The sequence below is a fragment of the Martes martes genome, assembly GCF_963455335.1.
Source record: "Martes martes genome assembly, chromosome: 7".
NCBI classification, from domain to species: domain Eukaryota; kingdom Metazoa; phylum Chordata; class Mammalia; order Carnivora; family Mustelidae; genus Martes; species Martes martes.
This window is the reverse complement of record NC_137894.1, coordinates 98,115,208-98,129,135: the sequence shown is the minus strand read 5'-3', so window position 1 is coordinate 98,129,135 and position 13,928 is coordinate 98,115,208. Positions and strand designations below refer to the sequence as shown.

At 40.1% G+C, this 13,928-nt stretch overlaps 1 long non-coding RNA gene across 1 annotated transcript in view; it reads right to left on the bottom strand.

The window, feature by feature from the left end:
• Positions 1 to 1,047: 1,047 nt before the first annotated feature.
• LOC308346417 overlaps positions 1,048 to 13,928 on the bottom strand; it is a 157,349-nt gene continuing 144,468 nt past the window's right edge. The window contains exon 4 of the long non-coding RNA XR_013967178.1: positions 1,048 to 1,461. This is a non-coding gene — a long non-coding RNA (uncharacterized lncRNA). The remainder of the gene's footprint in view (positions 1,462 to 13,928) is intronic.

Below are 13,928 nucleotides of genomic sequence, written 5' to 3'. Positions count from 1 at the left end.
CCCCCTTCTGGCCGAATGGCCCTCTCCGACGCTCGGCCCCCGCTCCCCTGGAACGCTCCCTCCCGAGCGCAGTCGGGCTGGGCGGGGGTGGCTGTTTGGCCTGGGCATCGTCTTACTAATTCGGAACGACGGAGTGGAGGCCGCTCAAAGAGGAGGCGATCCCAGCGGAGGAGGCTTCGTGACTCCTAGCTTCTCCCTCGTACTCCTGTCCCGCACCCACCGGCCCACCCACCACTCGGGACGCCGCGCCCTCGTGGGTTTTTATACTGGATGGTGGGGGCACCGCCAGGAAGCCAAGCCTCCCCCGTTAACTCTTGTTTCTGCAATTGTAAAGGTAGACACAGCCTCTATTTGCTGTGGTTGTAGCGAACGTGACCCCTCAGAAATTCTTTTTGTCCGCCCCCGAAGGTGGCTGGAGGGCTTGGCGGGAGATGCCAAGGGCCGCTGGAAGTTGTTTTTATGGCACTAAGAATCGATTCAGGAGATTGAGGTTTGTCTCCTTTAGTTGCTGGGTCTGGGGAAGAGCTACGCCTCTTTAGTCAGCCTGTGCTCGCTAGAACCTGCTTCTGGGAACTGGAGACACTGGGGGAACCCAGCCTCCCCTGGTCGCCAGGCCCTGGGCGCACTGTACTCCCACCTGGTGGGCTTCTGTCCTCCGAGGCCTTATGCTGACTGCTGACTGCTGACCCTGTGACCCCTGGCCCCACAGGGCCCCTCGCTAAAGGAGGAATAGAGTGAATGTTTCTGGGTATGACAAATGGGTGAGGAGACAAACACAGGAGGACCTGAGAAAGGACATTACCCAAAATCAGATTTATGCTTGCAGAAGCCAACTTAATGGCTCTGCTCTTTTAATCCAAACATCAGTATGTTAGGCTGGCTGTGACTGCTTGACAGTGTGCCTGTTTGTGTGCCTCCTTTACTTGGCAGAAGAAATTCTGTGTTCATTAGGGCTGAAGCTAACTTGGAATAGTTGCCTCATTCACAGCTTTTACAATTTGGGAACCATGACACTGCAACTGAGTATTAGAAGCTGTGATCTTTTTTCGCAATTGATAATACAGTCAGAGTTTATTCTGATAAAGCAAAGCAGCAGTGTCTAAGGATAATGCACTTACAATTTAAAGTCATGACTTCGTTACGGAAAAGAGAAGAAGAGCTACATTTCAACGACTGCCTTCTAAATTAGTTGTATTTAATTAATAGACTAAAATTAAAAAGTGGTTTATGGTAGTTGATGACAATGTAGGCATTTAAAAGTGGAGAATTACACTTTTCTCTCATTTTTATCCTTTACATGCATTCAGAATGAGTGCACAGTGAACACAAGTTGGTAAGGTCTTAAATTAATTTGACATCTAATGAAATAGTCCAGCATTTCATATGTAAAGATGAATGAGCAATACTTTACCATCTTGGAAAACAGTTCCTAAATCTGATTTCTTTTTAGGCTTTCTCCACCTAGCAGATCAAGAACAACATATTGTTAGATTGTGAAACATTGCTACAATATAAAATAATTAGGTAACTCAAGGAGCAAAATATTTTAAACAGCTTAAAAAAAACATGTTTAAGATTGGGTTTATGGTCTAGAATTAGATTGTAGCAAAATTTACTATGTGAATATTTTTTGAATCATAATGGTCATATTAATAGTGAGTACCACAAAAAAACATGAACTCTTACATAATACATTTTGTAAACCGAAGACTTTAAAACTCTTAAAAACCGTTTTATAACCTCCTGAAACATCATAAAACTCTGAAAGGATTGCTTTGGAAAACAAGTAATCCACTCAAGATGGAAATGGAAATTAGAGAGGATGGGTTGTTTTAGATATTTCTTATCACTGGAAATATTTTCCTGTACTTATTATAGTAATGAATACAAATTCATAGGTAAAGTTATATTTTATGATTCTTTTTGATGTTGAGATATAGTTCTATTTTCATCGATATGATGAGATGTTTTCCTGAACATGAGACTGCCCATCAGTGATACATTGCCTTAAGCACATCTTAAATTACTACCTTAAATTACTACCTTTTCCATGGCATAACTCTATATTTTTGCTTTTTTTTTTTTTTTAAGGAAGAAGTTATTCATTCCATGAATTTATTGAGTACTTCCAAATGCCAGGTATAGGATTAGACTCGGGGATTTGAAGGTAAAAATATTCCTGAATTTTATAGTAGTTTGAGGGAGCAGGTGTCTGAGAAAGCGATTACAATACACTTTAATGCTTGCCAGCATAGGGCCAAGCAGGAGGAATAGTGGGAAGGCTTAGGACCTGCAGAGAGGCCATCAGACATCCTCTGTCTGGATGAGGATGAACTGAGATGGGAAGGATGAACAGTTTGCCTAGGAACAAGCTGTTTTGAGGTGGTGGTTCTTAGACTTGGCAGCACGTTGGAATCACGTGGGGACTTTCAAAAACTTTGTCCCAAGCATGTGATTTAATTGGTCTGGGACGTGGCCTGGGGTATGTTTTAAAATCTCCAGATTATTATAAGTGGAGACACATGTGGGAACTTTGCGTCATGGCATCCCCGGTAGAGGGCACAGAGTGAGCATGTGCACTGGGGTGTGTGTTTAAAGCATGATGGCCAGAGCCTCGTTTTGTAATTGAAGAGGCTTAAGCTTTGGTGGTCGATATTTACACATTTTTGGCATAAAGAGTACATTTATATGGAAAGCAAAGAGATGTGAGCTGCTATAATTCACATTCCTTTCCAAATATTTTCCAAACATTATACAAATAGTATTATGAGAAGTAAGATCAGCTCAGTGTTTTAAAAAGAAAAAGATTTACTTCTTCATCTTCCATATATAATTCAGGGTCATTTGAGACTCAGAGTATGTTTCAATGCTGAAATAGAAGTTCTCTCTTTTTTTTTTAAGATTTTATTTATTTATTTATTTGACAGAGAAATAGAGAGAGAGCACAAGTATGTAGAGCAGCAGGCAGAGAGAGAGGAAGAAGTCTGCTCTTCGCGGAGTTAGGATCCTGATACGGGGCTCAATCCCAGGACCCTGGGATCATGACCAGAGCTGAAGGCAGACGCTTAACCCACTGAGCCACCCAGTCATCCCTGAAATAGAAGTTCTAGACAGAGAAAGAATTCAGTAATTTGACATACTGGCGTTTAAAGAAGACCTTCCCAAAATTAAATACTATTCTTCATTCTGGGTGAAGTTCACAGTAAAAAAATTAGTTCATTTTTCTTTTTGGTAGCTTCTGAAGTTCCATTTTAAAGCAAAACAAAATACATTTGAAAGCAATCAAAATTCATTTAAATAAGTCCTACTCTATGGTCTTAAATGTCCATTTAGCTCATGTATATTACTTTGAAAGACAAACTAATCAGATGTGGAAACTTTACAGTGATGTAGTCCTGATTCGCACTGCCTAACATTTAAACTGATCTTATAATTCTCAGTGGTATATCACTGTATTCTCTTAAACAAAAACACCAAAAGAGATTGTAGTACTCAAGTCAGGAAAATAGATTACCAAATAATATCTCATTATTATGCACCAGGAGCCCCTAACCAGGACAAATAATTATTCTGCACAGGCAGACCAGCACAAGGCTTAATATATTATGGAGCAATCTAATGCAGAAAGATTTTACCTCTACCCAATTTAGAGACACAAAGTTGAAAAAATTAAATTAATTGAATTCTGCCCTTGCAGCCATCAAATTTTAAGAATATATTTTAAAAAGAGGATAATTTCGGGGCGCCTGGGTGGCTCAGTGGGTTAAAGCCTCTGCCTTCAGCTCAGGTCATGATCCCAGGGTCCTGGGATCGAGCCCCGCATCGGGCTCTCTGCTCAGCGGGGAGCCTGCTTCCTCCTCTCTCTCTGCCTGCCTCTCTGCCTACTTGTGATCTCTGTCTGTCAAATAAATAAATAAAATCTTTAAAAAAAAAAAAAAAAGAGGATAATTTCATTATCCTGGGACAAAGTTTGGTTTTAATGCAACATGTAAAACTTGAATGCAACATGTAAAACTTCGAGATGTATTCGAAAAGCCACCTTTCTTTCCATTCTATCATGATGTTAGTTTCACCAAAACATTTCATTACTGTTCCTTGAGGGCTTAAATACTTGAATACTCCAGACAAAAAGTTTGATAAGACTGGGTGGGCCAGGCCAGGCCCTTCACTCTTGAGGAGAGGCAGTTTTAAGTGGGGGCAGTGAAGGTGTTAGCCACAAAAGGTAGGATACCCCAGCCCTGAGGTCTTGGAGGCATGGTATAGGGAGGCCATGCTTGTTTGAGGGATACTGCTGTTAACTAAAATACAGTGAGAAATTAAGTGTGCAAATAGCATTTCTGTGTCACACGTGGGGCTTCACATTCTAGAGGAGGCTGAGGACAGGTACAGAAAATTGTCTAGTCAAAGGGACAAGACAAGGGGTAGGCTCCCTAAAGGATAAAGCTTCAGGACGCATACCATTTGTGTTTATACAGTGGGCCCCAAAGATCCAAGAGCAGTGCTTCAGCTCTCATTCCTTGATTACTCTCTGAAAAGCTGAAAGAAAACCTTCCCACCCCCAGAGATGGAAGGCAGCTCCCTCCACTCCCCATTGTGGGAGATAGATGCCCATGGAAAGGAAGTAGGAATCTGGTGACGGACTGGTTTCTCCAAATTTTGCCCCAGGCACACTCTGATTATCTATATCGGATGGGCTGTTCCTGGAGGAGTCACTTTCAAACCCAAACGATAACATTACAGATGTCATTGAAATTCTCTTCAGTATTTTATGACATCTTATCAATTTGTGCCTAAGACCTGCTGAACTGGAACAGGAGGAGGTGGGAACATCCCTCTTCCAGAACACAGGCTTACAGCCGGGCCAATACTGGCTTTCTTGTGAATACCAACCAGTGTTTCATTTATGAAGAGGGTTTATGAAATCTATCCATTCAGTTTTAATTTGGCCACCTTGTGTAGAATTTAAGCATAACAAATGTGCCTTTTAACTTCTTTTTATCTGCTTGAAAAAGAACGATGAATCAAAGTATAGGTAAGATGTGCTAGCTCTGGAATTCCTCCGGAAGTTCGCTGAAACAAAAGGTCTCTGCCAGCAGGGCCTCCAAGGAACACCCTGTCCGTCCATGGCCCGTGGGGTATGGGTTGTAACTCAGGGTCCTCATGTGCTGGTTCTATTGCCCAGCTGTATACAAGGGGAAAAAACATTTATGAACACCCACGTTGGATCCCTGTTTTCCTCTCCCCTGATCCTAGGTTAGAAACAAAATCTACACTCACCCTTGTTTGGTGTGGCTATGGAACCAAATGCCGAAAAAAATCTTAAGAAATTCTTCATACGCAGGGTACTGGGTCTATTTTTCTTTTTCGAGGGTAGCCTAATGTGTTATTCTGTTCACCTAAACAGAATTCTTACGCTATAGTTCCTTTGAAGAAAGAACAGTGGTAATTCAGCATGGAGCTTGAATTAGAAACCAAGGATTGTGAACTTGTTCTCCAGTGTCCTCTAATCCAGATACTTGGTTTGTCAGGTCTGGAGAAGAAAATGCTGGGAGATAGCACTCTTAACTGGATCTGGCTTTGTAGGTAAGACTTCTGGGGTGAAGAGGTCGGGCTAGGCTGCCTGGAACATACTTTCCTTTAAAAAGTTTATTATGTATTTACGATTCACATATGATTAAACATTTTATGTGATTTCTTGGGCAGAAAAATAGAATCAGAAAATCAGTGATTTTCTGTTCTGCCCATAGTTCTATGTTGGATAATCATTTTTGTCCCTTACACCCCAATTTCTTAAGAGATGGGAGATATATGCTCAACATGTAACTTATATATATATATATATATATATATATAAAATTCATATAATATTCAAATCAATATAAAATACTCAATCACATCACTTTTTTTTTTAGCACTTTTCTCATTATCTGAAATTATTTATGAGTATGTTCACCTGTTTGTCACTGCCTCTCCCCTTAGAATTTAAGCCTCATATGAACACAGACCTAATCTCACTAACTGCTATGGCCCCAACATTTAGAACAGTGTCTGGTGTGTGTGTGTGTGTGTGTGTGTGTGTGTGTGTGTACAGGCATGCATGTTAAGAGTGGATGGAAAAAAGAGAAGTCACTGAGGTGAGAATGGGAAAAATTTAACATTTTTTGAGAAGCTTCTTGGACAGATATCCCAGGTAACCTGAGAAGGACTCTATTCCTTAAAAAGATTTTTGGTTGATTTGAATGGAATACCATATATCAGCCAGTTCATGTAATGTCTGTATTTAAAGTTTAAATATATAATCATCAATATTCTACATCTATTGATATTCCTTAATGTGTGTTTTTTTTCTGTTTGCAGCTTTCCCTCTACCTTTACTCACCCTACAGACTTTTGAAATATTAAGAAGAATGTTAGAGGGATTTTACTAGAGCAGTTGATCGATCATTGAATTTCTTGCCAGCAAAACATTTTGATGAGATACACTTAGGAACAGAGTGGTTTGAGTTGAGCAAGGGAAGAATTGGTGGCCTTGCTTCCATTTGCTCATGCCCCACGTCCATGTCAAGCTTTCCTTGTGTCATCCGGAGCTCTTCCTCCTCTGAACACCGGAAACCTCTCTGTCCACCAGAGCCTGCCCTTCGACCTCTCCCACCAGAGATGTTGTTTGACTTTCAGTCACCAAAACCTACCCAGTTCTTCCAGTTTATTGGCCATTTTTGGCCTCACTTCTTTCCTTTTGAATTATATGCCTAGACTCACCATTCTGAATTTATTCTCCCCTGTAGTCTATACTCCATCTCTCCTTGACCTTCTAATACAGCTTTCCTAACACCCCTAATAATCAGGAGAACTCAGTCACCCATTCCTTGCATTTTGTTTTAAAGTCACCAAGGAAGACCAGAGAAAATCTAATGACTGTGTTGATTAGTGATATCACTAAGACAACATTTGAGCAGTGGAGCACTTACAGATGCTTGGTCAATTTTTTATTTATTCCCGGTTGGCTCCCTTTCCCTTTCACCACAGTGTTCAGATTTTTTTTTTTTTAAGGATTTGTTTATTTATTTGAGAAGACGGAGAGGGAGAGTCTTAAGTAAACTCCATGCTGAACGCAGAGCCGATGTGGGGCTCTATCCCATGATCCTGAGATCACGACCTGAGCCGAAACCAAGAGTCAGACACTTCACCAACTGCACCACCCGGGTGCCTCACAGTGATCAGATTTTTATGGCTTTCTTCAAGTCTGTCATCCCAGTCTATAACCCTGCCACACTCAAGGCTCAACCTAGCCCATCTCCTGGTGGGTCTGGCCACTGGTCTGAAAGGCTTATTAAGTATTACCTCATTGAATCCTCACAACAGCCCTTTGAGGGAGGCACACTCATTATCCCTGGTTTACGGATGCCTAAGATCTTAAAGAAAGTAAGTGTTGGATCTGAACTCAGGACATCTGTCTCAAAGCTCATACACGCTCTCCCTAAACTGCCTTGCTTCTGCTGCAGAGCTGAGTCTAGGCTTTTCTCCTTAGGGATTTAGTTCCCTCCACCTCCACAGTTCTGTGTGTCTTCCTCTGACGCCATTCCCTCCTGACCCCTCTTAGTCAATCCCCTACCAAAGCCCCATATCCCAAGCCCTCCTAGCTGTTCAGGGCCTTCTCCATCATTTGTTTATTCATTTAGCAAATACATATTAAGTGCCTGTTGTGTACCAGGTGTTGGGGACAGAAGTAAACAAGGCCTAATCTTCCAACCTGGGAGGTTAGCTAATTATGCACCCTCCCTCTTGAGTATTCAACGTCTGGCAAGCTCCTAGATCACTCTTTGCATCGAAAGAAATCACTGGACATTTCACACTACATCTAGCATTGACCCTGACAGATGCATTGCTGACAGAGGGATGAATGATTTCAGGTGAAGTATATTAGTTTGGAGGTTTGTCCTTAGTCCTCTTTCTGAAAAGTAGCCCACTTTAGGTGGGCCTCCAGCTCATACCTTTTAGTCAGCAGTTCTGAGAAGGTTTGGAAAACCAACCCTTTGCCATTACTGACTGACTAGTTGCACTTTAGGTGAAATAGATTCCCACCAAAGGGACCTCAAACTGGTTCTTGTGGCTTAAGCCTTGTAATCTATGACTGAAAAGAAAGATACAATCTTATTAAAAGAATTTCAGCATTTGCAAGGGGGGGAGATAGATATTTGTGAGACAAGCCACTTTTTAAACTTGTATTTTGCCACTTTTAACCTAGTGGTTCTCAACTGGAGGGTGATTTTGTCCCCGAAGAACATTTGGCAATGTCTGGAGATGTGCTTGGTTGTCGCAACTCAGGGTTGGGAGGAGCGTCTAGTGGACAGAGGTTCAGATGCTACTAAGCATCCAATAATGCAGGGCACCTCACAACAGAATTACTGCCCCTGGTTGAGAACCATGGATCTAAAGGGTGAACTTGACTGGAGCATTTAGCTACCCTGTAAGTTGGGTTTGAGGGGCAGGTGCCTTTTGGGGTGCTGGCTGAGCCTCCTGAAGGTCTGTTGAAGAGTTACTAGAGGGGAAGAATCATTTGGGACCTATAGAGTAAGGTATTTGGGCTGAGTTTCTCCATCTCCTCTCCCTAATTCTACCTGGATCTTGGTCTTAGCCCCAAGACACCTGATACACATTTTATTTTTTCTTGTATCACCTATTTAGTGTGTGATGACTTCAAGGGGGGAAAGTAAATTGGGTAATCTCTGTGTCTGACAAAGCAATTTTTTTTTACATAAGTATAATTTCTACCTCTGGCTATAAAATTTCTAATGTGGCCAGAACACCATTCTGTTTGTCAACAGAGGCATAGCAAGATTGATCTCAATCCAAATTAAATGATAGGTCAAAAGAAAAAAGCTGGAAACATTCTTTTCACTTCTATCAGTGAAGAATCAACTTTTGAACTAAAATTAGTATTAAAGACCTTTTAATAAAATTTATAATTTAATCAGACCTGACCAGTTATTTGCTCTTATAGTGAATAATTATAATTAAATAATCTGCTAAATTTTATTTTTAAGTAGAAATTCATATAATAAGCCATGTGTGTTTTGAACAAAGAGCTACTGCCAAATATATAGAAATAAACTTTGAAAGGATCACTAGGATTATTAAAAATGATTTGCATGAATCACACTCTTCACATTCCTATTGCTTAAAGCCATTTCCTATCTCTATACTTCCTTCCATTATTCTTCATATCACTAGCATTTATAATAAAGAATGTATATGTATTATTCAAATATATTCAAATTCTCAGGAAAGCAAAACCCAAGAATAGCTATAAAAAGTACATCATTAAACACATTTTCAAATATTGCCACTTAGACTTATTAGCTGATTTATTTTAGACTGTTGTTTCCAAACCTATAAATGTATCAGAACCCATGTAAGAATTGGGTGGCAAGGCTGGGAATCTCAAATTAATATAATGGCAACAAACTGCAAAGAGTTCTGACACCCATTTGTGACCTTGTATGTAGTTGCACTATTCATGCTTATGCTAAAGTAAGATTTACATGAAGAGGCCAGATTAAAGATACTTTGGAAATATTTGATACCCACAAATGCTTTAGGTATTGTAACTCTCCCAACCCCTTCCAATGAATAAAATTAGGTGGGAGAGGAGGGGGAAGGAAAATACATTAAGATGTGTTTAATAATCTTTTATCACAATAATGACAGTGATGTCAGTGCATCCAATTCAAATTAGGGAAAGGTTCCCTTTTTCTGATTCTTTGTAATGTGAATGGAGTAACAAAAACTGTGATTTTTAATTTGGTCCGCAAGAAGCCATTCAACTCAAGATAAAGCAATAGAGCCTACCAGTCTTACTGAATAACCGAATTGCATCTAGTCCCCAGAAACTTCCACATCAATCTAATAGCGTACAAATGAATCACAGCCTTAAGTAACATTGCCAGTAAATATGCTGAAGGACAGCTCTGAGAAAAAGGAATGTGGACTGAATGGGGTATGTAAGCATCCCAATTTCTACTTCTTCCCATTTCAGTTTTCCTCTTTTTGATGCTGCCTAATAAACATGGACGTGTTTCATCCCCACGACACTGACTCAACTCAGGACTTTGGAAGGGGACACGTCACTGATAAATAGAAGGTTGCATGGATAGATACTGTTTTGTTCTATGAATGACAAGTAGCTTCAGAAGACTGGTTTATAGGAATGCCATGTATTTAAAATAATGACAGGCGAGTGTTTATTGATCCTTTACGGTGTTTTAGGTATTGTGCCAAATGTTGTTAAGTTTATGATCTAATTGTAACAGCCACCCAATGAGATATGTACTATCACAGTTTCTATTTTACAAGTAAGGAAATCAGGGCACAGATAATCTCCCCAAATTTAAGTAACCCATTAGTACTGGAGTTTCTAAATAATTAAAAAAAAAAAAAAAAGAATAGAAAAAGTCACATGAAAATGGAAACACCTTGATATGATAAAATTTTTAAAATCGAACACTACACTGTCCACCTTTCTTTTTTTTCAAGATTTTTATTCATTTATTTGAGAGAGAGAAAGAGGGAGAGCACAAGCACAAGCACAAGGGAGGGGTGAAGGAATGGGAGGGAAGCAGACCCCCCAGCTGAGCTGGGAGCCTGAGGCAGGGCTCAAGCCCAGGTCCCTGGGATCATGACCTGAGCCAAAAGCAGCCCCTTAACCAACTGAGCCACCTAGGCTCCCCAGTGTCCACCTTTTTATCAGAGTGTCTGATTTTCAGACAGAAGCTATAGTATCAGAAGACTTCAAGAAGTACCCAATATATGTGCCCACTCAGACTGCTTCAAACCCAGATTTGTATATGCGACAGAAAGGGCTGGGAACAAAATCATCAGCCCTATTTTCAGTAGGTAATCTATTTAATCTATTTAAATAGATTATTTAAATAATCTACTAAAAGTAATTCTAGAAATTTACATGAGGTCATCTGGCAACAATGTACCAAGGGCATTGCTTGATAACACCCTTCCACTCCAACAGCTTAAATCTGCCTGTGTTTTAAATTGATCAGGCTAAAGGAATAATGCCCAAAGATCTCAGTAAGTTACTACACCCCTCTGCATTCATCTGCAACTCAGCTTTGTCCCTTCAAGTTTCCAGTTACTTCACTGGAGCCACAAAGGAGAGAGCATAAAGGAAAGAGGTGAACAGTCCAGGGAACCTATGGGGAACCGATTGGCAGTCCCTGGAATCACCTCTGCCTTTAGTCTCTATGATTTTATCCTCGTTAGGGCCAGGTGTAAAATCTAGCATGCGACAAGAGCCTCTTCTGTCAGCGGTGGCTCCCAGAACAGTGGCTGTCAACCCTGAGTCTCCAGGAGGAATTCAAACAATGCAGAACCACCCACAGCTGGAGGCTCTCGGTCTGATTGGGGTGGTAGGGACCAAATTACTGTTCCCCCTGGCACTGAAGATTGGGCACTGTGCTATCCTGTCTCATTCAGCTTATCTGTGGAAAGAACTTGGCAAACTTTTAATTTCTTAAATCACAGATTGCCCTCTTACTCTTAGCAAGTTGGAGAACTCTTGAAAAAAATTTCCTTGAGTTTCAAGAAAAACCAGCCATTAAAATCGTTGGGAGGATTTGGGGAGAGATGATTTAAACTGGAGGATGATTTTTAAAAACGGTTTTAGCTGGGTGAGGAGTTGGATAAAAGGGGTTGGTGATTAAGGAGGGCACTTCCTGTGATGAGTACTGGGTATTGTAGGGAAGTATTGACTCACTATATTGTATGCCTGAAACTAATATTACACTGTATGTTTGCTAACTGGAATTTAAATAAAACTTTTAAAAAATAATAAAAACTGTTTTAGATGGACTTGTGGATTACATTAATAAAGGTATAAACATATCAACAACTTGTATTATGAATTTCATCTTTATCCTCCCTTATCAAAATTGCTCCTACTACTTGTAAGTCCTACTTAAAACAAACCCCTTTAGCTTTGTGACTTATTATACTAATTAACAGGGGAAAATATTTTTCTTGTTCTTCATTCCCTTTACATTTTTTTCATTTGAGTGTGGTTAACACAATGGTATAACATAATGTTATATTAGTTTCAGGTATACAACTTAGTGATTTGACAAGTTTATACATTATGCTAATGGTCACCTCGAGTGTATCTACCATCTGTCCTTTATGTCGCTATTACACTATCATTGACTGTATTCCTTAGGCTGTGCCTTTTATTTTCGTGACTTATTCATTGCATAACTGGAAGCCTGTATTTTCCTCTCTCCTTCACCCATTTGGCCCAACCCCATCCCCCCCTCCCCTCTGCCAACCATCCGTTTGTTCTCTGTATTTTTAGATCTGATTCTGCTTTTTGTTTATTCATTTGTTTGTTCGGTGTTTTGTTTTTGTTTCTTTTTTTTTAGATTCCACTTATGAGTGGAATCATATGGTATTTGCCTTTCTCAGTCTGACTTATTTCACTTAGCATAATACCCTCTAGGTTTGTTTTTAGATACACCAAACATTGCAACTGTGTTGAGTAGAATAAAATGTTGTTGCTAATTGTGCTGTTCTGCAGTGCTGATAACATGCCATTTGCTTTATGTCAGTTTTTCCCTCCAGCAACTATTTCCAGTCAATGGTATCACTTTTATGTGTTATGTTCCAAAAAATAAAAATAAAAATTTGCAAAAGTATCTTCCCAAAATTAGGGAATTGCACATATATTTAACATCATTTACATACTAAATGGGGACACATCAATTCTAGAGTAAATAACAGTTTCAAAGGATTTTCATTTAACGGTTGTTATGTAAAAGGTGTTTTCTTTTCCTTAAATGGGAGACATATTCATAGAAATAAACTTTCCTGCTAATTATTTTAAAGAAAAACAAAAATTTATTTTTAAATGTAAAATAAGATCGAATTGCTGTTTACTTAAAATGTTTAATGAATGTGAGAAGATGGTTCAGAACAAAGCTAGCCTTTTCCTGCTTTAATCTTGGTCTGCCCTCTGGGGGAAGGGGCTCTCCTACCCCTCAGGTCATTTCTCTTCAGGGCAGGGAATCAGGACAGACCCTTGGGAAATGAGCACTATACCTCATAACAATGAGAGTCCTTTCAGAGGTTACATCCCATATTCTGGCCTTCTCCCCTCTAGATTTTATCTTCACATTGGACTTTACATATAAAAACCATAGCATTTGAACAGCTTTTTGCAATTTCTTTCTTTCTTTCTTTCTTTTTTTTTTTTTTAAAGATTTTATTTATTTATTTGACAGAGAGAGAGAGAGAGAGAGATCACAAGTATGCAGAGAGGCAGACAGAGAGAGGGAGAAGCAGGCTCCCCACTGAGCAGAGAGCCCGCATGGGGCTCCATCCCAGGACCCTGGGATCATGACCTGAGCTGAAGGCAGAGCCTTTAACCCACTGAGTCACCCAGGTGCCCCCATTTTGCAGTTTCTTAAATCACAAGCATCATCTCGTTTGCCTCACAAAAACAGTAGGGGGCTTGTGAACCCTCTTCAGCAGGTCAACATTTCATGGGACTACTTCTCTCTAGCTGCCCGGAATGGGCCAACAGCACATTGCCAGACAGAAAAATGGTCAACTGTAGGCAAATTTGATAAATCAACCAAAGAAATTCAATTAGTTGCAGAGAGGCCTAGGCTCCAGGGTAGGAAAGGACAGGAGCAGTCAAGTACCGATCGCCACCTGCTCTCCTCATTTATTCTGCAGAGGTGAACCAAAACCGGTCAGAGTCAAGAGACAGGTACATAGCAAATGAACACTTTCATTGTGTTCTACTAGTTAGGAGGGAAAAAAGTGTTTTTCTAGATAAAGGATATTTGAAAAAGACTGGTGGTAGCTGCTCTATTGGGTGATTACTACATGCCAGGCACTCTGCTAAAAGTGCTGTGTAAGTG